At 42.3% G+C, this 26,480-nt stretch overlaps 1 long non-coding RNA gene across 2 annotated transcripts in view; it reads left to right on the plus strand.

Annotated features, from left to right (window-relative positions):
• LOC138510041 (uncharacterized) overlaps positions 1–26,480 on the plus strand; it is a 502,670-nt gene that overhangs the window by 327,904 nt on the left and 148,286 nt on the right. The window contains exon 4 of one of the 2 annotated variants that reach the window (XR_011280303.1): positions 10,448–10,525. The exons of the other annotated variant lie outside the window; for it this stretch is intronic. This is a non-coding gene — a long non-coding RNA (uncharacterized lncRNA). Of the gene's footprint in view, positions 1–10,447; positions 10,526–26,480 lie in introns of those variants that run through there. 2 annotated transcript variants of the gene reach the window in all.

Below are 26,480 nucleotides of genomic sequence, written 5' to 3' on the forward strand. Positions count from 1 at the left end.
GAGGAAAACACATTATTGTTTTCGGAGATCTTTTTCAATTGACACCAGTGAAAGTTGAACCTATTTTTAAAACCTTAGGGCACAAACTGTGCTGTAAAACTCTTGGCAGCATAGGAAATGTCAACCTTTGGCAACATTTCCAATACAAAGAATTAACTCAAAACATGCACCAGTCTGAAGACCTCACATATGCCAACATTTTAAAAAGTATTAGAGTTGGTATATTACCTCAAGAAGCACAATCAATATTAAAAACCAGGCACATCCATGCACTCTATGGCCATAACACATGTGCTACTGATGTCATGGAACAATTAGCACACAAAATTGTCAATTGTATGTCCTTGATGCGAACTCTTGCAAGCTGTTCAAAATTCAATGAAACAATGTTGAAAAAAGAAATGCAACCAATAATTGAAATGTGTTCCACAGATAAACTAGACATACATGGTATGACACTACTCATGTGTCAACAAGCCACAACAAAACTAAATACCTTAGAAAACACAGCTGGTTTGGAGAAAATATTAAAATTATCTTTAAACTGTAGAGTAATGCTTAAACGTAACCTTAACGTGGAGCAAGGACTAGTTAATGGAGCACTTGGTACAGTTGTTGGATTTCAAACATACCCACTTGACAACAACATTCAGTTTGTAAATATTCTCTTTCACAAACTATCAAAAGTTAAAAGGATAGGACGCTGAACAGCCCGCTTACTTCTTTTTAAACACATGTGTGTACGCAGAGAACAATTTTCACTAACTCTAGCACACGCAGTTACCATTCACAAATCACAAGGTCTTACCATAGATAAAGCATTGATAGATATTGGTAGCACAGTCTTTAAAGAAGGCATGAGCTATGTAGCACTATCACACTTACATAGACTTGACAGACTATTTCTAATCATCTTTGATGCAAGTAAAGTAAATGCTGATATTCCATGCATTCTAGAATACAATAGACTGCGTTCACTCTACACCCCAATCTAAAAACCTATCCTGGTCCACAAAAAGCAAAATGTTGTAAAAGAAAACTACTTCAAACTGAAACGATACAGGATCTCACTGTAATTCCTCCAAAGAAAGTAAAAGAAGCTAATACTTCATCAACTACCACAACCAAAGAAGTATTTACTGCTCAAAGTAACTCAACTACTTCTTCAAAAAAGCAGCATACACTCCAAACAAATGACTTCAGCACAGAACTGTCAGGTCCATTCAAATTCTCAAATACAACCGGCGTAAATTGCTACACAAATATAGCAATAAATATTCTATTCCAATTGCCACCAATTATTAACAACATTTACTTACAGAGTACAAACCAATTGTGTGTGCAAATGTTAGTCCTTCATAGAAATGCAACCAACCATCTTGACAACACTTACAGTGTTCATGGAATAAGACAGGAATTGGACTATTGTGTTGGAATGGTCAAATTCATGATAAACTAACAAGAAGATCCACAAGAATGTCTAATGTACTTACTACAAGTAATGGAAAACAAAAACATACCTATAAATGAAATCTTGCAGATTTCATACATGTGGAAACATACATGCACACTATGCAGCCATGTGGCACAGGAACAAGTCCCTAATGAACGCTTTGTGTGTGTATCCATACCTATCTGTGAATCCATTCAATTTCAGCAACTTGTACAAAATTCAAACCATGGCACATTATGTACTACCTGCAATTCAGATAAACGCTCCACCTTACAAATACAGACACATAGTATATACGTAATAGTAATGCTTTTTATGTTACAATGCAGATGGTACCAAAAACAAATCTAAGCTAACTGGGTTCACACATGGTCAAGTATCACTTGGTAAGAAAACCTTCACAACAATAGGTACAATCTACCACACAGGAGCCACAACCAATGCAGGTCACTACACTGCATATATAAAAAATAATGGTGGATGGTTCGAATGTAATGATACTACCATTACTGTAAAACAGAGATTACCAGCCAATATTCTGCACGCTTACTTAATATTCTTAAAACCAGAATTAAATATGTAATCTCTGTATGAACATAAGCAAAACATCAACTTCAAAACTATGCACAGTTAGAATACGCCAACATGTATCTAACTGCCTCAAGATTCTGCAACAAGCAAACAGATAAATAAATACCACTAAAATGTAACAAGAAATAAACAGTTAGAATACACCAACAGTTGTCTTACTGCGTGAAGATTCTGCAACAAGCAAACAGAAAAATAAATACCAATAAAATCAAACACAAAATATACAGTTTGAATATGCCAACACGTATCTAATTGCCCCAAAAAATCTGCAACAAGCAAACAGATAGAAGATTAGCAAGAAACAAGAAGTAAACACTAAAACAATGAAAGAAATATATTGTACCACAGCATAGGTTTTTTTTAATCCAGAATGGATTTTTTTTCCCACAGACCCAATGATTTAAAAAACAATCAAAGAAACTGAGCAAATAGCGCAGTACACTGGTTTGAACTATAGTACTTCTAAAGTACTAAATATGAGGGTAAAAAAATACAGACATGTCTATCATGCAAAGCAATCACTCATTATGAACTACCGAATCTAACATATGATCTTTCTTTTATCACAGAGATCGAAAAAGAGTGTCTGCTCCAATTACCCATGTCATGAAAAAATTGCATACAACCACAAAAAAGTCAACCAGTAAGTATATAATTAATGGACTCACAAACACCACTGCATAACACACCCATTCAAGCAAACATCTTACCATGCACCACAATCCAAAATGTTTACTTCCATGGGTATCTTATGCTGCAGTGCTTGTTACCAAACTCTACAATCTTAACTGCATAGCCTAGCCAAAACTTCACATCCAAACTCCACAAATGAAACAGTACACAAACTTTTTGGTTGTGGATATTTGATGGGTGTTTGATTGTATGGGTGTGATATGCTGCAGTGGTTGTGGTCAAGGCCTACAGTCTTGGGTGCATGGCCGGCGGCGGGGTACAGAGGCAAAATGCAATTTTGGGGAATGCGTTGATGTGCTGGAGTGCTTGGGGAGTCAGAGATTGGTCAACTACTGTATTTGTTTAGGTGGCAGGTGCCCCTGGTGTGTTCGCCATGTCCGCGGTCTTCGCAGCTGTCCTCAGACATAATAAATGCACTACTAGCTATTTTACTTTAGTATGATGTTGGTTTTCGGTTGTTAGTAGAGCATTGATTGTAATTAATATTCCCTATAAGCAGCCCACATACCACAGTCAAAATGTTTGGTAGCATAGGTGTGTTATGCTGCGCTGGTTGTGGCCAGGGCCTAGGGTCTTGGGTGCATGGCTGAAGGCCATTAGCCATGAATCCAAGACTCCAGGCCCTGGCCACAACCACAGCAGCATAACACACCCAAAGAATCAAACACCCATCAAATATCCGCAACCCAAAAGTTTGAGTACTGTTTCATTTGTAGAGTTTGTATGTGAAGTTTTGGCTAGCTATGCAGTTAAGACTGTAGAGTTTGTAACACGGACTGCGTCATAAGATACCCTTGCAGGTAAACATTTTGGATTGTGGTGTATGAGTGTGTACATTTTCTTTGAGATCTAATGGTAAATAAACTACTTTGCCACAAATGCCTTTCAATAATTCAGAGGGAGGTAATTTTGCTGTTTTGGTTGAAGGCTTATTATTGCTTGAAATGGGTGCACTGTTTGAATTATGATGTTCTCATATAAATTTAGTTGTTGCAGGGGTTTTGGTAGTGGGAATGATTTCAAGATATTTGTGACAGCACGTAAATGTGTTTGGTTGTTGTCAAGTTTTGCAGTGCAGTAATTGCAAAGTATTAAGGGGACAGTAATTTCGTATTTGTTTTCTGCTGTAAGGTATAGAGCTGATTGGAACCATTTGGAATCTTCATTGTCTTCTATTTTGTACGTTATGTCTACAGTTTTTGTGCTATTTTTTTAAAAAGTCCTGCGACAACACACACACATGGTTTGGTACTTCAGCGGAGGTACTTTTAAACTTTAGTATTTCTTTTTTGTATGTGTTTAATAGAAGGTTGCTATTTCTACAGCAGTTGCTAGTTTGTTGTAAAGATAATAGCCCTCATTATGACCCTGGCGGTAAGTAAGCCACATTACCGCCATGGCGTAATCATCGTTTACGCCATGGACCGATGGCGTAAAGAGCGCCATATTCCGAACCATCGCGCACGAGCATTACACCATGGCGGTAATCTAAAGTACGCCATGGCGTAAACAGCCCTTACTGGCATCGAATGCCGCGCTGGGTGACCTACCGCCACCCATCATTGCGCCGACCGTAATTAGCGGGCCCTGTAATCAGCGGGCCCCGTAATTAGCGGGCACCGTAATTAGCGGTCACCGGAAATAAGCGGAACCGGAAGTAGCGTCAACGCGGCGGAACGGGAAAGAGCACAGCGGCCATCTTTAAAAACACAATCCATTGCCATCCTACCCAACCACACCACATTCGACCCTGAAACCCTGTGAATCCCATTACCCACCCATTTCCTCACCTAACCATGCCAAAAGTTGTTAAAAAAGCCTGCAACAGGCAGCGGCAGGACCGCTTCAGTCGCGAAGATCTGACTATGCTGGCAGAAACGCTGCAGGAGAAGGCAGACGTCGTCTTCTCATCAGAGATGATGAGACCAGCCATAGCCCGGAAAAAAGCAGGATGGGAACTCATGGCACAACGCGTCAGTGCCGTAGGTACCACCCCACGTACCGCCAGACAGTGCCGCAAAAGGTGGGATGACCTCCGGCTCCGAGTAAGGGGCATACTGTCAGCAAACCGCAACCTGGGACTGGCAACTGGCGGTGGAGCAGACTCCCCACAGACGATGCAGCCATGGGAGGAGACATGTGCCTCATTGATCGGCATAGAGTGCATTGAAGGCGTTGGCGGAATGGAGAGAGGAGCCCCGACATCAGGAGACACAGATAGGTGCCTCCAATTCAGCCTTGCAAAACACCCTGAATCACACTTACATGGGAATCACAATGTCGCCCCATATGGCAAACGCAACACATCAGCAGAAGATCCACACCCTGCACACATGCAGCATGTACCCTCTACAGCAGGCACACACATTCCTGCATGCTCAACCCACCCAAAAGGGAGACAACCTGTATGTCACGGCCTACAAAGTCCACCATCTATCCATCTATCCATCTAAACCATGGCACTCATCACAATGCCTGCTCAATGTCCGCTGAACCATCAATAACACTTTCCCTCCTCTGATCCACCACAGGCTCACACTCGGACACCAGCAGGGACAAGAGTGGCACCACCCCAGCCAAGAAGACCAGGACAGAGGGAAGAGGCCACCAACCATCCACCTCTGCTGGACCCATGGCCAACCCACAGCTGGCCAAAATTCCTGTTGCCGAACAGCCCAGGGCAGCAATTCCCCCCGAGGAAAGGGACATGATGGCACCCACGGCAGACCCACAACCACTGCTGCCCACTGAGGGGATCGTGTCTGCGGGGAGCAGTACAGTCGGGGAGACTGCAGCCATCGCAGCCTGTTCTGACAGCGATGTGGCGAATGGGGATGATGACATGGAAGGTCCCCCCACACCCAACTTACCTCCCCACACCTGTCCCCATGTAGCCTGCATGGACAGGACACACAGGGGCAATCCCCTGGAGGTTCATGGCCAGCCACTCCAAGCCCAGTGGGAGTAGGGGAGGAGGGGAGTAGTCCTATTGGGCCTGCAATTGCAACCTCCATTGTGCCTGATTTCAGCCAGGTGCTGGACCAAATATCAGCGAGGCAAGAACAACTGGCGTCAATCCTAACGCAGCATGTTGCTGATTGTGGAGGTGCCAGTTCAGGCATGGAGAGGTGTGCTGACAGCATCAATGCATCCATCCAATCAGCAAGCACGAACATATGCACAGAACTAGCCGCAGTGCGGAATATGATTAGTGAACTGATACGGACAATCATGGACACACGGCGTACCGAGCAGGCCGGTACCTCCTCAGCTGCAAATTCGGCCCCATCCAGCCGCGTCCGCAGGTCATCCAGGACCCGGAGGAGTACAGGCAGGGGGGCCCCAGGTTCCGGGACAGGGGGCTGGCAATAGTGCCCGCCCAGTGGACCATTAAAACATTACCCACTTCACCACAGGCACTGGCACTCCTTTGCAGGGATTTCTGGGTGGAGGGGGTGGGCGGATTGGGTGTGTTGGGGTGTTCAGGGGGGTGGGGGGGTTGGGTGTGTTGGGGTGTTCAGGGGGAGGGGGGATTGGGTGTGTTGGGGTGTTCAGGGGGGAGGGGGGATTGGGTGTGTTGGGGTGTTCAGGGGGGAGGGGGGAGGGGGGATTGGGTGTGTTGGGGTGTTCAGGGGGGAGGGGGGATTGGGTGTGTCACAACTTTTCAGAAGCACAATACACTTTTTCGTTTATCACAAACCAAATGTGTGGACATTGCTCATTGTGTATGTGTGCTTTATTGTTGTACAGTCTACAGTGTTCATATACCAGACGCACACAGTGCCGCAAGTGCCGTCCACATGTTACACGCACACGCTGTGTGTGCTAGAAGCATTGGTCAATGAGATTCTGATGCATTTCACGCCCCTCCTGTGCATCGCTGCCTCCTTGAGGTGCTGCCCCACCCTCATCATCCTCATCATCAGGTGGTTGCAGTTCTGCGTCAGGGGGCAGAGAAACGTTACGTCTGACGCACATATTGAGTAGCATGACACATGCCATGACGATCTTCGCAACCTTCTCATGGCGGTACAGGAGTGCCCTGCCAGACCTGCTGAGGCAGCAGAAACGTGCCTTCAGTAGGCCAAAGGCCTGCTCTATCACCACACGGGTACGTGCATGGGCACGGTTGAAGTCCTCCTCATGCTGGTTCTGTGGGTTCCGGACTGGTGTAAGGAGGCACCTCTTCAGGGGATAGCCTGCATCACCTGTAAATGGGCAACAATGTATGTGTCAGGAATGAGATTGCTTTCTGAACATGACGCGCCACCATGTCTTGCATTCAACTGTTACTTTGCACCAAATTTAGTTGTAATGGATTCACACTATGCAACCAGTATATGTTCATGGCTCTCATGTACTGTTTTGCATGCCAAGACACAATGTAGGGGGGACAATTGCCTTGTGAGTGCCCATCCACTGTGTCCGTTCAGGCCGTTACTTTATGTGACCTGGCACGTGTCCTGTGAGGTCAAAGCTCACATGATTGCAACATTGCTGTCTTGCTCATTATGACCCCAGGGAACAATACTGGTGTCAATGGGGGGAGTTTGTGGGTCTTGCTGTCTGTGTAGTGGTGCATTGATGTTCCTGTCCTACATGTGCCTCCTTTGTGCGCAGTTATGGGGGACAGGCCTTTCAGTTGATGGTGTTTGGTGACGTGCATGTAGGTGCGTTCCTTTGGAGTCAATGTGGTCACATTTCGTACAATGCACTTGCAGATGGTTGTGTCATGGTTGGGGTACACTTTCATTCACATGTTAGGGCTGATTAGATCAGGCATCATGTATACAGTTGTTAGATGACGTGAGTGCTGCCTCAGGGTATGATCTGGCTACTGCTAGTCGCAGCCATGTGACATATGCATCACCCCCCCCCTTTCTGCCAGGTGAAATATGCATTGGTACGTTGATCACCTACACACTTCGTATTTCCATGCTCATGACATTAGACTCACCGAGTAGGCAGGATCTTGGGCCTGCATGTCGCTCCATGTAGCGTGGTATTGTGGAGTTCCGAAGGACCATTGAATCATGCGTTGATCCGGGGAATCGGGCACAACAATGTGTGAAGATCCTGTTGGAGTCGCAGACCATTTGCACGTTGATTGAGTGAAATAGTTTACGGTTGCGGCATGGTACCTCCATGGCATGTGGGACCACCAATTCAACATGGGTGCAGTTGATGGCACCAATGCAACCAGGTATGCCAGCTAGTGCATGGAAACCCACTTTGGTGTTGGCAATCTCCTGGGCAGACCGTGGCAATGCGATTTGGTCGTCTGTGTGCTTGAGGAGGGCATCGAGCACTTGGATCAGTGTACGTGAGAATAATGGTTGGGATATGCCATGCAAGTGGCCCACTGTGTGCTGGTAGGTGCCTGTGGCCAGGAAGTGGAGCACGGACACGACCTTCAGTAGGGGCGGGATGGCGGTGGGTGTTTCTATCATGCTGACGATGTCTTTGTGTATCATGTGCACAATGTTGGTGATGGTGTCCTGGTCCAGTCGGTACAGGGTGTGGATCTGCTCTGCGGTGGGTTGAATGGACTGGCTCTGATGCGTGGGATTGGGGGCTGCCTGTGTGGTGCCACTGGCTGTGCTGGTGGGGCTTGCTGGCCCTGCCTTGCCCTCCTTCTCCTCTTGCGTCTCCTCTGTGCAGCTTGTTGTTGTTGTTGTTGTTGTTGTTGTTGCAGTTGTAGCACTCGCATTGCTATCAGGTCCTCGTGCCCCAACATTGCTAGTCCTATTGGTATCATTGTGGAGTGTGACTGGGGCTGGTAGGGGTGGGGTGTGCTCTTTTTGCACTGGGAGAGTCTGTATTGCCTCCACCTGTGCTGATTCTGTGCACCTGTGGCAGCTGGGAACACTGCACATGGCCATTTACGGTTGGTTCGCGATGGCGGAATTAGCGCCATGGCGGTAAGGTACTTTACGGCCTTGGCGATGGCGTTAGGGGCATGTCCGTTTGGTTTGTGATCTGCGTAGCTTTGCGCCATGCCGGTATTTACGGCATGGTGGGTCGCGCGTGCGCGACCTTGATGCTGTTAGCGGAACCGTAAACTACGATGTCGCTAATTGCACTTTCGCGGGTCATAATCGGACCTAGCGGAAAACGATGCCGGTATTCATTTACCTGCATCGTTTTCCGCTTACCGCCTGGGTTGTAATGAGGGCCAATGCATTTTGTAAGTGGCTTTCACTTCCAAAATATTTTCTCTGGATATGCTCTATTTCTTCGAGTAGTTGTTTGGCTGTACCATGTAGAACATTGTTATTTAAATTGGCTAGTGTTAAAGCAGGACTTTTAGCATAGTAGAGTTTATGGACCAGATTTCTTATAGTTGAATGATGTGTTGATATCATTTTGATATGTTGGATAGTGCTTTTGCAAATAAAAAGGTCCTGAAACGCAGGCTAATGAATGTCCTTGTAATCCTATCTATTTGTGCACTGGACAGGCATCCATATTTTGTAGTAGTTTCATTTTGAATTTGTCGTTGCTTTTTAAATGGTGATTGAGGCGTAACGATTTGAAAGATTTTTTGGCAATTTTACACATTGACGTGCATGGCCATTTGGTTCAGTAGAATGGAGAGCTGATATTGAGTTTTCTAGGGATATTTTTGTGAGCAGAGCTTCTTGTTCCATAATGGTGTTATTAAGTTTTTCATACCCTTGAGCACTGCTGTGTATGGCAATTAGGTTTGTTTGCTTTTGTTTGTATGCTTCTTCATTAAAATATGGTTCTGTACTCGTGGTGTGACTCCATTCACCTCCACAGATGTTTAAGAAGCTATTTCTGTTGATATTCCATTATTGAGAAGTCTTTTTTGTTCTTTAGTAGTTAGTTTTGTTAGTGGTTTCATTCTGATTAAAACTAAAATAAATAACTTCCTTTTGAGAAGGATTGCTCTGTCTATGAGAGCTTATATGATTCATTTTCTACGGTAGGGTTTAAGGGTTGTGCATGATTTCTCTCCTGTTTTATAAGGATCTGAAGTTCTCTGTGGTAGAACATTTTATGTAAAATATTTTTTTTGGTATGGTTACTTGCCACTACATCAAGACTTAAAGGTGCAGCGCTAGCAGTAGTGGTAGCTGAAGTCTTGTGAATCACTTTCTGTTTCGTTTTATATTTTGATAGAGGAGGCAAAGTTTCTGTACTGGAAGCTTGCTTTGTTTCGCTTAATGACTGTATTAGCTGTTTTGTTTGAACTTTTTGTACAAAATCTGCTAGAGATGGATGCTTATTTTGGGCACTTTTATTTTGATTTGCTCTACTTCTGCGTTGCTTTCCACGGAGTTGCTTTTTGATTGCCATTCTTTGGAATCTGATGGAGAAAAAAAGAAAGTTTGGGTTGGGCTGCTGTGCAGTGTATGCATGCTTTGTGCATGAGTGTCTGAGTATGATGGTAAGGATGATTGTGGAGGTGTGTGACTATGCAATGGGCAGCTACATCAAGTTGGGAAGGGTATTGTTGTATTTTTGTGTGGCTATACCTGGCTTCAGGTGACAATATAAATTAGGCAGCTGGTAAGGGGAAGCACTAATACTACATCTAATGGAAAAGGGTTAATACACTTCTTTGTTCTACAATACTAAAATGTTAGTGTGTTTGAGTAACAGTTATAACATTATGTTAGTATTGTACTTATTTTTTCTGTATGGAAAGAGTAGGTTTCTTCTAAGTCCTTGTTCGTATTTCAGATGCTGCTGCTTTTCAGGAGAGCGGTCTTCACGGCAATTGTACAAGAAAGAAGTTAGTGAATATGTGTGTTTATTGCACTTTTGTTAATCTAGACATTGTTGTTTTTGCTTTTGTAGTAGTAGTGTTTTCCTACAACCTTACAACTGAGCATAGCATGCATATGTACTTTCCTTTGCCTATGTGCATCCTGTATATTTTATTTAGAATCTGTGATTTGAATATGTTTTACAAATGAGTATAATAGTAAACATATAGAGCACACTTGTTTTTTTAATGTTATGTTATTGGATGTTAAGAGAATAAATAATCATATGAATTTCTTGCTATTTTTTCAGGGTAAATGGCAGAGATTGTACAGAAAAGCATGCAATGTATGCATTTGTGAATGTGAGGGAAATAAAGCAGAATGATTTCATATAGAGGCAGTGGTGTTGTTTGTGCTGGGAGTCTTTCTAATAATATTGTCTATGTGTGTGCTTGAATGAAGATGCCTGTACTCATCTTGGCTGTGTGTAATTTTATAACACACTGGACAGCCTTTTTCATAATTCTACTGTTATTTCTCCCATCTTTTAATATGAAATAACATTTTCATAGATAGCTGTGTGAGTAAAGAAAAATTTGGAGAGCAGACAGTTTTGCAATACACACTTCATAATAGCAGATGGGAGAAATGACAGTAAGTTTCTTTTACAGTTTATACAGGGTAAGTGGCATTTACTCTGTTTATATGTATTCCTAGAAGAGCGGTACATGTACTGTGTAGAACATATTCATACCTGTAGTCTGTGTTCATACATGTGGATGTGCATGAATCTGCAAGTAGAAATCTTGGGGAGTTTTATAGTAGTTGTTGATGTAGGTCAGTTGCAGTGACAGCCAAATTGTACTGAGAGTGATCAATAGTACATCTAAAGTGCTGATCTGTTATGATAGAGCTAGATGTAGAGTTATTGGATGTGATTGGTGGATGATTGTGTGACTGCTTAAGAGTAGCCAATGAGGAAATGGTGCAGAGAGTGAAGTGGAAAAGGTAGAAGGGCTGCCCCAGTGTTACGCGCTCCGCGGATGTCCTCGGACAGGGCGTGCCACATCCAGGGTTTCTGAGCAAATGCAGCATGGAAAGGGGACTTTAGGTATCAGCCAATCACATGTTGAGGTTGTGGTTTGTGTTGAAAGAGGCTGTGTGTAGTGAAGATGGCAGAGGTGAAGAAAGTCAGGGTGTTGGTTGTTGGAGTTATGTTTGTGCATGGTTTGGATCAGTATGCTAAATGTAGGAATGTGGCAAACAATTGTGATGTTTAAAGAGTGGAGGTGGTGTGGAGCACTGTGCCTGGTTTCAAAGTGCAGGGAATTGTACAAGTTTGTGGATATATGGGCAGGGCAAACATTGCACATGTAGTTGTTTGCACTGTGGTGCTTTGCATTTGGGCTATGTCAGTGTCCTACTTTGTTGGCAGATTTGGGACACTTGGTTCAGGCAGTAATGAAAATACTTCCAAATGCCAAGGTTATTTCTTCTGGTTTAGTACCTGGGCAATATGGGACAATAGTTTTGTTTTTTGTCCTCAGCAGCTGGAGAGAGGAAGATATAGGGTGGGCTTTATTGAGGTACGTCGCAGACCTTCTCATTCTCTGTTTTACAATGATGTTGCTATCATTATATTTGACCCAACCACACTTATTGTTTATATATGCAGTGTAGGGACCTGCATTGGCTGTGGCTCCTGCGTGGTAGATTATACTTACTTTTGTGAAGGTTTTCTTAGCTAGTGATAGTTTACCATCTGTGAATCCAGTTAGCTTGAGGTTGTTTTTGGTACCATCTGCATTACTATTATGTATTTAATATGTGTCTGTATTTGTAAGGTGGCAAGACCCCCACACCGTTCATCTCACTAGTAACCGAAGGTGGGATAGTACAAACACACGTGTGCAAATTATAGGCTTCTCATATATGACTGCAGTCATTGGGATCAGGGGACCGCGGCCTGGCCAGAGGGGGTTGCAGCAGGGTTTGCTCGGACATTCTCATACAATCACATTTTGTCAGGGATCGAGACTTGCTCCTTTGAAAAATGTTTACATGATTTGCCATGTGAATTGGAGATTGGCTGAGCTGATAGGTGGTGTGGCCTGGCTCTGGGAGTCGCTGGCCGAGTGCAAAGTTCTCCAGAGAAACAAAATAAATCAGTAGAAATGTCACCCGCATTGGTGAATGGTAGCAAACAATTCATGTTTTTCAAAAATATTTGTAATGGCACTATGGTCTGAAGGTCTATTGGCTCTCATTCTGAGTGAAGGTCAGCCGCGTTGAATTTTTGTTTCCGAGCTGAGCAAACCCACGCATCGTACACAGTATAAGGTTCAATTGTTTTTCGACCTTGAAACAAAGGGAGGATTCCGAAAGGAATGCATGAAGGGAGGGATGTAACACTTTCAAATATGAAAAGGTTCGCCACTCCAAAACTGGACAAAGGAACATGTAATTTGATTTTATGAAAATTCGTTGACCTGAACGGAGTGTCTGCATTACGCCGAAGAATGGAAATGCAGAATATTATGTAAGTTTTACTTTCTACGATTTTATAGACAAACTATTCAACTTATCATTCGCCGACCAGTATTGGTGGCTTACATGTACTTGATTGTTGTTTGTGGCATATTGCAACGACACGTAATTACAATTTGTGTGTGTACTTGGCTTTGTCCTGGGCACATGGGACGTCCAGCATCGAGAAGCGTGTAGTCCACTAGTGGGTTCCCCCAGGTTCCACAAACGTGTAATTCAACGCTAATATTTAATTCAAATCTGTCTAAGTGTTCTTCTTGGCCTTAGCTTGCTCCCTGATTGTAGCGTCATCCTCTGCATCCCATTTCGAGCTTACCATATTCCATAGCACTAACTTCTGAGGCAAATTGAAGAGTACTTTCCACGTTGTTTTCTCTGTGTTCCCATTGTTTCACGTCCGTGTTTATCAATAGTTGTAACAGCTACATCCTGCCTTTCTGCGATTGTCATCAATTCCGGGTACCAACTGAAATTTTTTTTAAACCGTCAGATGCGGATACACGTGAATGGGTGGATCACAGTGACTCTTTTTTGGGACGATCGCCATGGGCCGATATGCCCTTATGCGGTACCAGCAACCTGACATTGTTCACGGTGGCCTAGCACCAAGCTGATGCCAAAGCCTTGTGATTCACAGTGCATCCAATGCGCTTCTTATACCCAAAAGGAACACTGCGTGACTCACAATAAACATTTGTGGATCGAGAATAATGAAAAAAATTACTTATTTGCTTGAAAATGTCAATCGCCGGATGTTCTCAGAGCATTTATTGTGAAATAAAAGTACTTTACAAATTGTACAGTTTTGCTATTTTCTTTAAAAGTATGGTTTTATATTCAAAATTGAATGTGCTGTATTGTGAGATGATGTGTGTTGATATTCCAGGTTCTGCGTCAAGTAACGTTATCACGTAGGTGATGACTAGGTGCGTTTGGCTCCGCTGTCCAGTAACGTCCTGGAGATAGGCAGAGAATATCACTAGGTTTGGTAATGTCAGCATCATGGGTGGAGATTAACAAGGGGCAGTCCTGGGAGTCGCTCTGCCAGTAGTCCTGGTTACGAGAGACTTACCCAGAGTCTTTAGCTCACTATCTTTCACAAAGAAGAAATATCCCAAACATATACGTTTTTGTCCTGCCCTGGGGCAGTCCAGCACCGAAATGCTAGGCAATTCTCCTCTGAACAAGAGTACCAACAGAAACCCCAGACACGTGTTTCGGTCTGGTTAGACCTCATCAGTAGGGTGGATCTGTGCCTCTCTAAGAATAGTGAGCAAGGGGTCCACGTCTGGATTCCCCTAGTAACTTAGGGTGAGACCCAAGTTACTTAAATATGCAGATTAACAAGGGGGGTCCTGGGAGTCCCTCTGCCAGACATTAGTCCTGGTTACGAGAGACTTACCCAGAGTCTTTAGCTCACTATCTTTCACAAAGAAGAAATATCCAAAACATATCAGTTTTTGTCCTGCCCTGGGGCAGTCCTGCACCGAAATGCTAGGCAATTCTCCTCTGAACAAGAGTACCAACAGAAACCCCAGACACGTGTTTCGGTCTCGTTGGACCTCATCAGTAGGGTGGATCTGTGCCTCTCTAAGAATAGTGAGCAAGGGATCCACGTCTGGATTCCCCTAGTAACTTAGGGTGAGACCCAAGTTACTTAAATATGCAGATTAACAAGGGGGGTCCTGGGAGTCCCTCTGCCAGACATTAGTCCTGGTTACGAGAGACTTACCCAGAGTCTTTAGCTCACTATCTTTCACAAAGAAGAAATATCCCAAACATATCAGTTTTTGTCCTGCCCTGGGGCAGTCCAGCACCGAAATGCTAGGCAATTCTCCTCTGAACAAGAGAACCAACAGAAACCCCAGACACATGTTTCGGTATGGTTGGACCTCATCAGTAGGGTGGATCTGTGCCTCTCTAAGAATATTGAGCAAGGGGTCCACGTCTGGATTCCCCTAGTAACTTAGGGTGAGACCCAAGTTACTTAAATATGCAGATTAACAAGGGGGGGTCCTGGGAGTCCCTCTGGCAGACATTAGTCCTGGTTACGAGAGACTTACCCAGAGTCTTTAGCTCACTATCTTTCACAAAGAAGAAATATCCCAAACATATCAGTTTTTGTCCTGCCCTGGGGCAGTCCAGCACCGAAATGCTAGGCAATTCTCCTCTGAACAAGAGTACCAACAGAAACCCCCAGACACGTGTTTCGGTCTGGTTGGACCTCATCAGTAGGATGGATCTGTGCCTCTCTAAGAATAGTGATCAAGGGGTCCACGTCTGGATTCCCCTAGTAACTTAGGGTGAGACCCAAGTTACTTAAATATGCAGATTAACAAGGGGGGTCCTGGGAGTCCCTCTGCCAGACATTAGTCCTGGTTACGAGAGACTTACCCAGAGTCTTTAGCTCACTATCTTTCACAAAGAACCAGGACTAATGTCTGGCAGAGAGACTCCCAGGACCCCCCTTGTCAATTAGCATCAGGGGTGGGCATATGAATTAGTGCCGCCAGGGCAGTCCACCTTGGGCGATACGGCAACGGATAAGATTATCACAAAAAGGCTGCGCCCTTTGCCTGATTTTGCATGTTCAAAAAAGAGGAAAACCACGGTAAGGTGCATAGGAAATGTTTGTACGATTGATCAACGTATGTTTAGAAGCACATGCCTGAACACTTGGGACAAACATATTTTTGAGTGCTCTATTCTTTTAATAGATCCATTTTTTGCTGCAATCGCTGCAGATGATTTTCTAAAGTGTCTGTTTCTGTATTATTTTTAATGTCTGTATGGTGTGTTTAAAAAAATAATTTGTAAGTACACATAAAGTAATGGGTAATAATTGGTTTATAAAGAGAAGTGTGGTATCTACCATTAGTATCACTGTTTTTACTCATTTCATCACAAGGAAAATTTTCTTCCAGACATTCCAAAGTACTAGACATTTCTGTGTCTTAAATATACAGTTTTCACTTCTAATTCATTATTGAATGTAATGTAAGTATGTGCTGCTTTTTTAACATGTTTAGTGTTTTGTTGGGATGATATAACAATGTAAGATGCCCCCTGAGTTTTTGGATAGTGTTAATGTTGTCCGAGTCTGTCCGTGAACAGCCACATGGTCTGAGGATATCAGACCCACTAGCGCAGGTAGGGTATTCAGTATGTTCTATGTTATATGTATATAAACTAAGGGCGCCCTAGTAAACATTTATCAAATTTACATTATCTATATATGCATATTCAGTGAAAAAACTCTGTTACAGGAACATTATGGTTAGGTTGCACTACTAAAAACCTATGAAAACCTATGAAATTCAGTAAAAAATGTTGTTAAAGGGACGTCATGGTTAAGTTGTGCTACTAAAAACCTATGAAATTCAGTGAAAAAAACGTTGTTACAGGGACATTATGGTTCCAAATAAAACCAAAAAACCCCAGGAATTCGCCAGTTATGGTAAACTAAGCAACCATAACTCGCGCCACCACTGTGCTCTGCTAAGACTAACACCCAGGACATCAAAGATGACATCACAAATGTCGTTGATTGCGTTACTGATCAAATCACATGTCTGGCTCCCTCTTTTTTCCTTTATTGGCATATCTAGGCTAGTATCAGTCAGGAACTAAAAATTCAAAAAGTAGTATATTTGTCAGTATATTGTATCAATGCATTGCTTAAGGCATTACGTACTTCATGATATTTATTCCAATGATCCTTGACACTTTTTTATCAACATTACAATAAAAATCCCTTGCACAGACTTTTCATGAAAAGTAAATGTAAATATGCAGTTATATGGTGCTAGTTATGGTTGCTTAGCTTACTATAATGGAGGAATGTGCAGTGGTGTTTGGTTGCAGAAGTATAACATTCCTTTAGTGACTTTTTTTACTGAATGCACATATATATGTATGGCAGGGAAGGAAAAGAAAGGGGGATAAACAAGTGATGTTGTCATTGATGTCAGCATTCACATTTGAGATGACATCTTTCATGTTCTGGGTGTTAGTGTTAGCACTGCACATGGGTGGTGGCAGGGTTGGGGGCCTACTTTACCATAACTGTCAAATTTCAGGGGGTTTTCGGTTTTAATTTGAAGCATAAAGGGGAGGAGGAAAGTTTTTTTTGTAGTGAATTTCACTGGTTTTTTGGAGGGCAACTTAACCATAATGTCCCCTCAACAACGTTTTTTTTGTAGTGAATTTCACTGGTTTTTGGGAGGGCAACTTAACCATAACATCCCCGTTACAAAGTTTTTTTTGTAGGGAATTTTATAGGTTTTTGGAAGGTGGAACTTAAGCATGAAATTGTGGCAATGAAGTCGTTGAGCAGAATATACACTGTAATCATGTGATTTTGAGAGATATGTAGCATAATCTACGTACTTGACATACATTTAACATAGAACATACAGACTGAGTGCCTGTTTGCAGACGGGGTTGGACAGCATCAACATTACCCAGAGAGGCGGGGGATAGCTGAAAATGTATTATTGTCTTACCAAAAAATGTGCAACGTAGAAGAAGGACATAAAGATATTATAAGTAGTAATAAGTAAATATGGAAACCTGAAGCTGGGAAAAGAAAACAACACATTTAATAACCATGTAGAATAAAGTGGATGGTACCATAAAAAAAGAAAGGATGCCTCCAGCGTAATCACTCGGCAGCCTGGAACGACAGTGAACGGATGTAGTAGGATGAAGGGACAGTACAGCAAAAGAGTGAGTACAGGTCTTTTTTTTATATGGGTGATGTTTTTTTTGTGGTATGTGGTGCAAAAATACTAATTTCTTTCTGTGGTTTTGACTCAGAAATGGCTAGTACTTTGGAGTGGATGGAGAAGTATTTTGCACATGAGGAAATGTCTAAAGACAGCGACAATAATGGTACCGAGTGCTCTGCACATGCAAAATAGTGAAAAGTATTTTAGAGGCATTCAACTTATGTATTTTTTTTTAACAGACCAGGAAAGAAAAGAAGAAAGGGCAACAAACGAGACAGAAGAAGACAGGATAAAAAGGATAGAGCAGAAAAGGGATATATTGAATGACAATTTTCAAAGTTTACGGGAGTTTGTGGAGGACTGTGTGAGAGGAAAGGTTCATTATCATTGCTCCACCTGCACCTGCCCTGCTTCTCCATTCCCTAGTGAACCATCCCCAAACCTTGAACAGGAAAATAGATGTTTTGACGAAATATCCATCCCTTCTTCCCCTCACAAATCTTCTCCTCATAACCAGCCGTGTTGAATCCTAATTCCCCCATATTTGTTTCAGTGTCCGCTTCCCCCGCTATTTCTTTAGAATAATGTGTGTGTGTGTTTGAAATGTTTTTGTACAGTAGTTGTAGAGAAAGAGTTTGCGTATAGAATTTTTTTAAAAAAGACGTAAAATGTTCACGAACAGCGCGCCTGTTCCACCTATCCTCAAGCAATGGAATGTGGGTGCTGTCTAATGTCAAGTAAGACGGATGTGATGTGTGACTGCACCCTCTGTTGAAATTGTGCGTACATAAACAGAAAGGAGTGTCCAAAGGATATACTACCTCGGCGTACCACTTGGAAACGAGATAATACATGTTTGTAGAACACACCAGATGTCCGGAATGGGTGTAAATGAGGAAAATGGGAGTGTGTGAAGGACAGTATAGCGGTCCGTATCGGGGCGCAGCCAAGATGGTGCCGTCCATAGAACAGGCACAGTGGCTGGCAAGTTCGTAGGCAAACAAAATGGAGTTGTCCTAAGGACACTGGAACTGTCCGTACAGTGAACATAGCATGCGTGCACGTGCGCAGTAGAAACGTAAGTATTGCAAACATTGCACTTGTTCCTAACTGTCCATCTCACTTGTGTCACACTTTGTAGTAGTTTGAGAACCCGAACACTGTCCGTAGGACACTTGTGCGCATGCGCACATTTGATTCTTTGCATTTGCTGTCCAGGGGGCTTTCATTACTGGGGCGGATGTTTTGAGGACGTCATCATGTGACTGCACCTACGCTGAGCATGGGGACTCATTTCTGTGGTTGGTGTGCTTCCGCAACAATACAAATGAACTTGTAGACACAAGGCAAAGTATTGTAGAGTGTAAAAATATAATTTCACACATCCCAAACAATAGGCCACCTCAGGACTTGCTGTGTAAAATTTGTTTACCGTTTTGTAGGGATGAAGACGGCCACGAGGCACACCCCTGCACCCCTACAAAAGGCCACCCCCCCGAGCGCATCTTCATTGTCCTTCTAGCTATAGCAGATTGAGGTGTGTTGCCTTTACTGCTGTAGTGACCAAAAGGAAACTAATCGGTATGGCTTTCATGGCTGCTGTTGGGTCATTCTACTCTGCACCACCCCCAAACCAGCCACCACCACCACATCACCAAGGGTCTGCAGAGAGATATATGGTTGAGGATGTAGAGATCGAGGAAGAAGAGGAGGAAGAGAATGAAGTGGAGGAACTCTGCACTAGGAGCACTCGGCAGCAGTCATGGGTGTGGCGGCTGTTTTCCGTTTATGGGAAAGTACCAAAAGCACATGCAAACCTGGTGAAGTGTAACCAGTGCGAGGTGGTGTTGAGTCGGGGGAGATTTGGAGCGTACAGTTTTGGTACAACAACCATGAAGCAACACCTCACTTCGTTCCACACTGCGCACATTCGCAAGGTGGTGCCATGTGAAGAGTGTAGTCGTTTGAGTTCCTCCACAGCATCCTCGGTATCTGATCCTCCCACCACAAGAGACACTCCTGTGGTGGAGCGCCTCCCTCCAGCTGCCTCAAAAGCCATTTGCAATGCTGTTGACCCTTACCTTTCAAAGGTGACAATAGTGTGCACATATTGTGATGCAGTACTCTGCAGGGGGGAGAGTTTTTGAAGTGCTTTTGAGGCTGCAGTCACCGAGCACCAGAAGATCTGCTCCTTACCTAAATAAAGCTCACCCTAAATCGTTCTCTGTTCAGTTGCCCTTTTTTATCCCTGTGGCTGGTGTCTCTTCCTTACCCTCCTTTCGCCTCTTCTCCTAGTGTGCCGTGTGCTGTTAAGCAATGAACGTAAAAACAACAAAAATTACAGAAAAGGCTCTTTCAGAGCCGCCTTTCTCATTATAACAATAGAACTATGAAGTGACAGCCATAGACCCCTGTGGAGTTCTGAAAAAGTTTGCGGACAGTCGTAGAGGAAAAAAGGGAGGGTGCAAGCAGAGCAAACGCAATAATGTACGTTGGGAGTAAGTGGCGGCTCTGAAAAGAGCCTTTCAGTGGTGTGTTGTGTGGGTCAAAAACAGTGGATTGGGGAAAATGGATTGTCAGATAAGTTAGTGTGATTGAAAAAGAGGTTGCAATGCATTTTGTACATTGCGAAGAAAAATCTGATTGCCAGCATATGTGAGGTGAACTCCATCTCTGCGGAAAATGAAAGTGCTGTGAAACAAAAGGTTTTCATTGTGGCAAGAGGACATGCCAACATCTCTTAAAAATGCACACACAGCCTTATTCACATTGCGTCTCGCTTTCTCCATTTGTGGACCAAACGCAGAAGAACACATGTCCATGAGCTTCACGAGTCCTTCCTTCATTGCAAATTGCAAAGAAATTCCAGATACATGGCCTAAACTGTTTCCTCCACAATGAATGATCAGTATATCTGGAGGACGCTCTGTCAGTAAAGTAACACAAAGAGGTACCAAGTACAGCCATCTCATGCCACGCACACCATGCCAGTGCACTTCCACTTGTGGAAATCCGAGATTTGTAGATAAACTGCAGCTTTCTGCATGCACCTTCAACCAATGTATCCATGAGTCTCCCAAAATCCTGTGAAGGAGAAGACAGTCTTACTAAAGTACGTCGGTCAGAACACACCTACTGAACTTTATGGACCAATCCCTAGCTCCGCTCAATCTCATTTACATGCAGCTCTAACCTTGAATCCAGGTGGTGATATGAGCTGGCTGCTAACTACCACCATGTTCGAGACATGTACAGGATCAGAGCGTGACGACTGTACATTAAAGTACTATTCCCCTTTTTCCCCTTTAAGGTAGGCTCTGAAAAGAGCCATTTTTTTTAAATGTTTGGCCAGATACCGTACAGTCATCTGGTATTTTATGTATTTTTTTGTATTTTTTGTCCTTGCTTTACGCTTGCAAACATTACAGAACCTTCTCTAAAGCAAGCCTTACGTTCCAAAAGAACATTGCATTTCCCAAAGAAGATAGTGCTACACCATCTCCTTCAAAGTATTGCTTGGAGCAATGTTATCGTGGCTACAAAAAAAACATACCAACTCATAGCATGAATGCACGCATGCCGCGATTATTGATACACCTCCCGATGCTTTGATCTGGACAGAAAACAGAAGTGTTGTTCCATTGTACTCTCGGGAGTAAAGCATAAAAAATTACTTTCGTTGTTGGGAAGATGGTCATGAGTGCTTCAACCAACTCTGCCAAATCTGCCAACAAAGTACGTGAACTCAGGTATCCCAAACAGCAAGCACCGTAGTGCAAAAGTACCACATGAGGAGTGGTCATTCTACGCATGTCTCTACAAACTTGCAGAATTTCCGCAGCATTGGCATCAGTGTCAGCACTCCACACCACCTCCACTCCTCGCACATCGAAATGGTGTGCCACATGCCTACTCTCGGCATAGTGTTGTAAGCCTTTCACAACAATGTCTCCAAGCATCAAAACCCTGACCCTCTCCACCTCTGCCATCTTCAGTGCGCGCACCATCTTTCCACACAAAAGAGTAATGTGTACATCTGATTGGCTGATGCCTAAAGTCGCTTTTCCATACAGGATTTGCTGTAGAAACCCATATGTGCCACGCCCTATCAGCGGACATGCGTTGCCTACGTGCGGCACATAACTCTTACCCAGTCCTTCCACCATTTCTACAACGGTACCAAAGCGAGTCCTTCATTGGACACAACTAAGCGGTCGCACAATCATCCACCAATCACATAGAACATTGCTAATTTTAACTCTGTTGTCATCAACATTGCGCACTTCAAAATTACTGTTGATGATTCTGAATGGAAGTCGCATACCTTTGCAAAGCACCTACTTCACAAGCTACTGTGCAAGGACTGCAAATTTCTACGTACAGCTCCATACATGTCCACATGCATCAGTATAGAGTACAGGTAAGTATATTTTAATCAGAGAACATGTGGAAACCTTATGATTTAAAATTAGAAAAAATAATGTGGCTAAATTTCCATAGGGAATACATAACAACGCTCCCCCTTTAAAGTGCAAGATTGCCGATTTGTCATTCACAAATCGCACAACTGCTTACTGTCTTCCGCATAACCTGTACATACGTTGCAAGCATGCCTATTTAGGGCAGACCTCAATTTTGTATGTGAAAATGTCAGAGTTCTGTACTCTGTATGGCCTACAGTAATGCCACTTGCAATTTGATCGTATGAGAATAGTAAGCGCTCCCGATTGTAGTGCTCACATATCCTTCTGAGGGTCTCCCGATTTTTTGACATTGTGCTTTTCATTAACAAGTACAAAATGTTTCCCCATCTAGTACTTTGCCCTATCGCTTACAAACCTCTCTCCTATGCAAGATTTAGTTATTTTGAAGGACTTTCAAGTACCATATTGCAAGTACTATGCAAAGACTGCACAGAGTGAAGTGAAATGTGAACGTGCACTGGGTTGAAATATGAAAGTTCAATCCTCTGACAAAAGAAGCACAAGTAATGTCTGCAGTATCTTCACTGCTGCAAACATACAAAGTAATTGATTTTGTTTTTTTAATTCGCAGTGAAGACTACTCTCCTGAGAATCAACAGCATCTACACTGCAGACTACATATCCAAAGATACCTGGTCATCTTGCACAAAAAAGTAAGTACAGTACAGCATTTATATTGTAACTACTCCTTAAAGAGGCTGCGTGGGTTATTTGTTTATTTTGGGCACCAAAGCAAGCATTGATTTGTAAACCATTCTACCTACAAAGATCCATTTATTGAACAAAGAATAACAGGCAGAATATCTGACAAATCCCTATGTGTTTGGTACTGGATAACATAGGTAATCCTTAGAAGGTTAGATTGTGAAAAGAAGTTGCTCTAGCAAGTTTTTTGGTATTTCGGTTATTAATAATGGTTCTCGTCACAAGTAGGACACTTTGTACTCTCATCTGAAGCACATTGTAGTAGTATACAAACAGTAAAGTAGCCTTGCCAAATGATTGTTAGAGTTCACTGTACGTTGACACACCATGACAAAGAGTTTCCCCATCAGACTTAAGCACACATGCACACTGCACACATACATTGGACAACAGACCAAAGTATATATTTTTTCTCAACAAACACAAAAGAATGCCTACCAAAAAGCAACTCCGTAGAAAGGAACACAGAATTAGAGCAAAGAAAACTAAAGGTGCCCAATGTAAGCATCCACCTGTTGTAGAGTTTGTAGAGAATCTTGGTACAAACCAGCTAATGCAGTTGGGTAACATAATAAAGGAAGTCTCAACTACCGAAACTGTACCTCCTCCATCAAAAAGTGTCTCAAAACACAGAAATGTTGTCAAAAAAACGGCTGCCAGTACAGCTAACAATGTTCCTAATAATCCTGATAGTGTAAGAAGAACCCATAGTAAAAAAAGTATTTTAGCAAAAATGTTTCATCACAGAGTTCTTCAGAATCTACTAAGAAGAGGACCAAAATCATCCTCACCCCTTAAAACGTACCGTAGAAAGTTAATTCTAAAAGCACTCGTGGACAGTGCAATCCTTATCAAAAGGAAGTTGTTCATATTAGTGTTAAATAGGATGAAAGCACTAACAAAACTAAGTACCAAACTACAAAAGAAACTCAGCAATAAACAGAATGTGAACAAAATAATTTCTTGCATGTTTGTGGTGGTGAATGGAGTCACTCAACAACCACAGAGCCATATTTTAATGAAGAAGCATACAAACAAAAACAAACAAACACAATTGCCATCCATAGCAGTGGACGAGGGTATGAGAAAATCAATACTACCATCATGGAATAAGAAACACTGCTTACAAAACTATCTCCTGAAACCTCAGAATTACCTCTCCATTCAGCAGAACCACACCGTCCAGTATACAAATGGCCATGCACATCAATGTGTGCCATTCCAAACAAAGCTTTCAAATCTTTACATCAGTTCCTCAATCAATATGTAAAAGGTAAAGACAAAAGTAAAATATGGATATATGGATATTTGTCCAGTGCAGAAAGACACAGGACTAAAGGGACATTCATTAGCCTGCATTTCTGGGCCTATTTGCAAAAGTACCTTCCATGATATCAAAAGAATATCAGTACATCATTCCAATGTAAGAAATTTAGTTTATACTATGCAAAAAGTCCAGCTTACATACAAGAAGAAATGGACCATGTTCAGAAAAAGTATTTTGGAAGTGAGAGCCACGTAGAAAATGCAACAGTTTTAGAACATAGTAGCCACAATTCTGCACATAGCAACCTTCTATTACACACATACAGAAAAGAAATAGTAACATTTAAAAGGTCATCACCTGAAGTACCAAATCATGTGTGTGCGTGTTGCCGCGGAACGTTTTACAAAAGCAACACAAAACATGTGGACATAGCATACAAAATAGAAAACAATGAAGACTAAATGGTTTGAATTAGCTTTGTACCTTTTAGCTGAAAACAAATATGAAATAACTGAATGCCTTATATGTTGCAGTTACTGTACTGAAAAATTAGACAACAACCACACTCCTTCACGTGCTATTACAAATAATTTGGAATTGTTTCCATTACCAAAAATACCAAAAATCCTGCAACAGCTCAATTTGTATGAGAGCATAATAATTCAAACAGTTCACCCATTTCAAGCAATTATATGCCTTCATCCAAAAACCTTCCTCTGAATTTGTGAAAGGCATTCGTGGCAAAGTAGTTTACTTGCCATTAGATTTAACAGAAAATGTACACTCTAGGAGTAGAACGTTCAATAGAGCATTCTTTAATAGTCTTGGTAAATGGAGTACCAACAAAGGACAAAAAAATGTGGCAACAATTAGTGGACTTACACAAAGTTAGACAAGCATTGCAATATCTAAAAGACAATAATGAGTACTACAAGGAAATAAATATTGATGAAAGCTTAAAGCAAGCAACTGAAATAATTCAAGAGCCATCAGAAACTGGACAATTCGAACTTCTGGATCCAGCTACAGTATCCACTCTTTTAGACCATTACACAATTCATCCATTGCATTCCAATGAAAGCATAGATGATGCACTAGAAACTTACCAATGCGATAAACCAAAGGGTCACCAATGAGAATTTGGGAAAAAGTATATAAGCACGTGCTTTTCCACTGCTATTTTCCTACTGGCAAAGGTGGAAGATACGATGATAGAACCACTCAGATTGGGGCATCAGAATAACGCTCATTATGAATGTATTCGCAAGATCCCAGATTTAGACAAAATGTGGAATACATATTCCACCTACTCTATGAAAGTGAATTAGCAACAGTATGTTATGCAGTTGCACACATTCTTAAATCTGGAACGCACTTTCAAAGTATGTCAGCTACGCAGTTAATACAAAAAGTACAAGAAAAAGATGAGGTTTTACAATCAAGTATAACAAATTTGTTTGCAAACATGCGTGGTACAGAGTAATACTGGTTCAGACGGCACGGAAACGTGCGTTGCATGATCAGAAACCTTGGACCACCAACTTGGTTTGTTACGCTAAGTTGTGCAGAATATGCATGGGAAGATTTACATGAGTTCCGACGCATAGCAAACAGCAACAAAAACAACATAGATATATTAACACCTGGATAACTTTGCTCTCTAGATCCAGTTAATGTCTCAAGATATTGCCATCATCGTTTCTTTGTAATGCTACACTTTATTTGCAATAAAACTGTTCCTCCCCTTGGAGAAGTACAAAACTTCTTTTGGAGAAAATAATATCAAGCGAGAGCAGCACCACATATTCACATGCTGTTATTATTCAAAGGTCCACCGGAATTTGGGCACAACAGTGATAGCACTGTTTTGCAGTTTATCCAAAAATATGTCACATTTGAAATCCCTTCACAACAGACACATAGTGAGCTGCATGGGCAGATTGTACAATTTCAAAGACACAAATGTGGCAAATATTGTCGCCACAAATACAAAAACAAATATGAATACTACACAAAATGCTGCTTTGGTTTCCCTAGACCAGTTACAGAAACAGGTGAAGTAAACAACTTCATGTCTTCAGTTCGACATAGTGTTAACGGTAAATCACCTAAAAACACATATTGCATAAAAAGAAGGGAAGAATCAAAATATATCAATGATTACAATGCAATCACTGCCCTATTATGGAATGCAAACATAGATGTGCAGTACATTGCAGACAATGCAACTGCTGTTGCACGATATGTTACAGCCTACTTAACAAAAGCAGAAAA

This window comes from Ambystoma mexicanum, chromosome 6p (assembly GCF_040938575.1).
Source record: "Ambystoma mexicanum isolate Mex_15411 chromosome 6p, UKY_AmexF1_1, whole genome shotgun sequence".
Lineage (NCBI taxonomy): Eukaryota > Metazoa > Chordata > Amphibia > Caudata > Ambystomatidae > Ambystoma > Ambystoma mexicanum.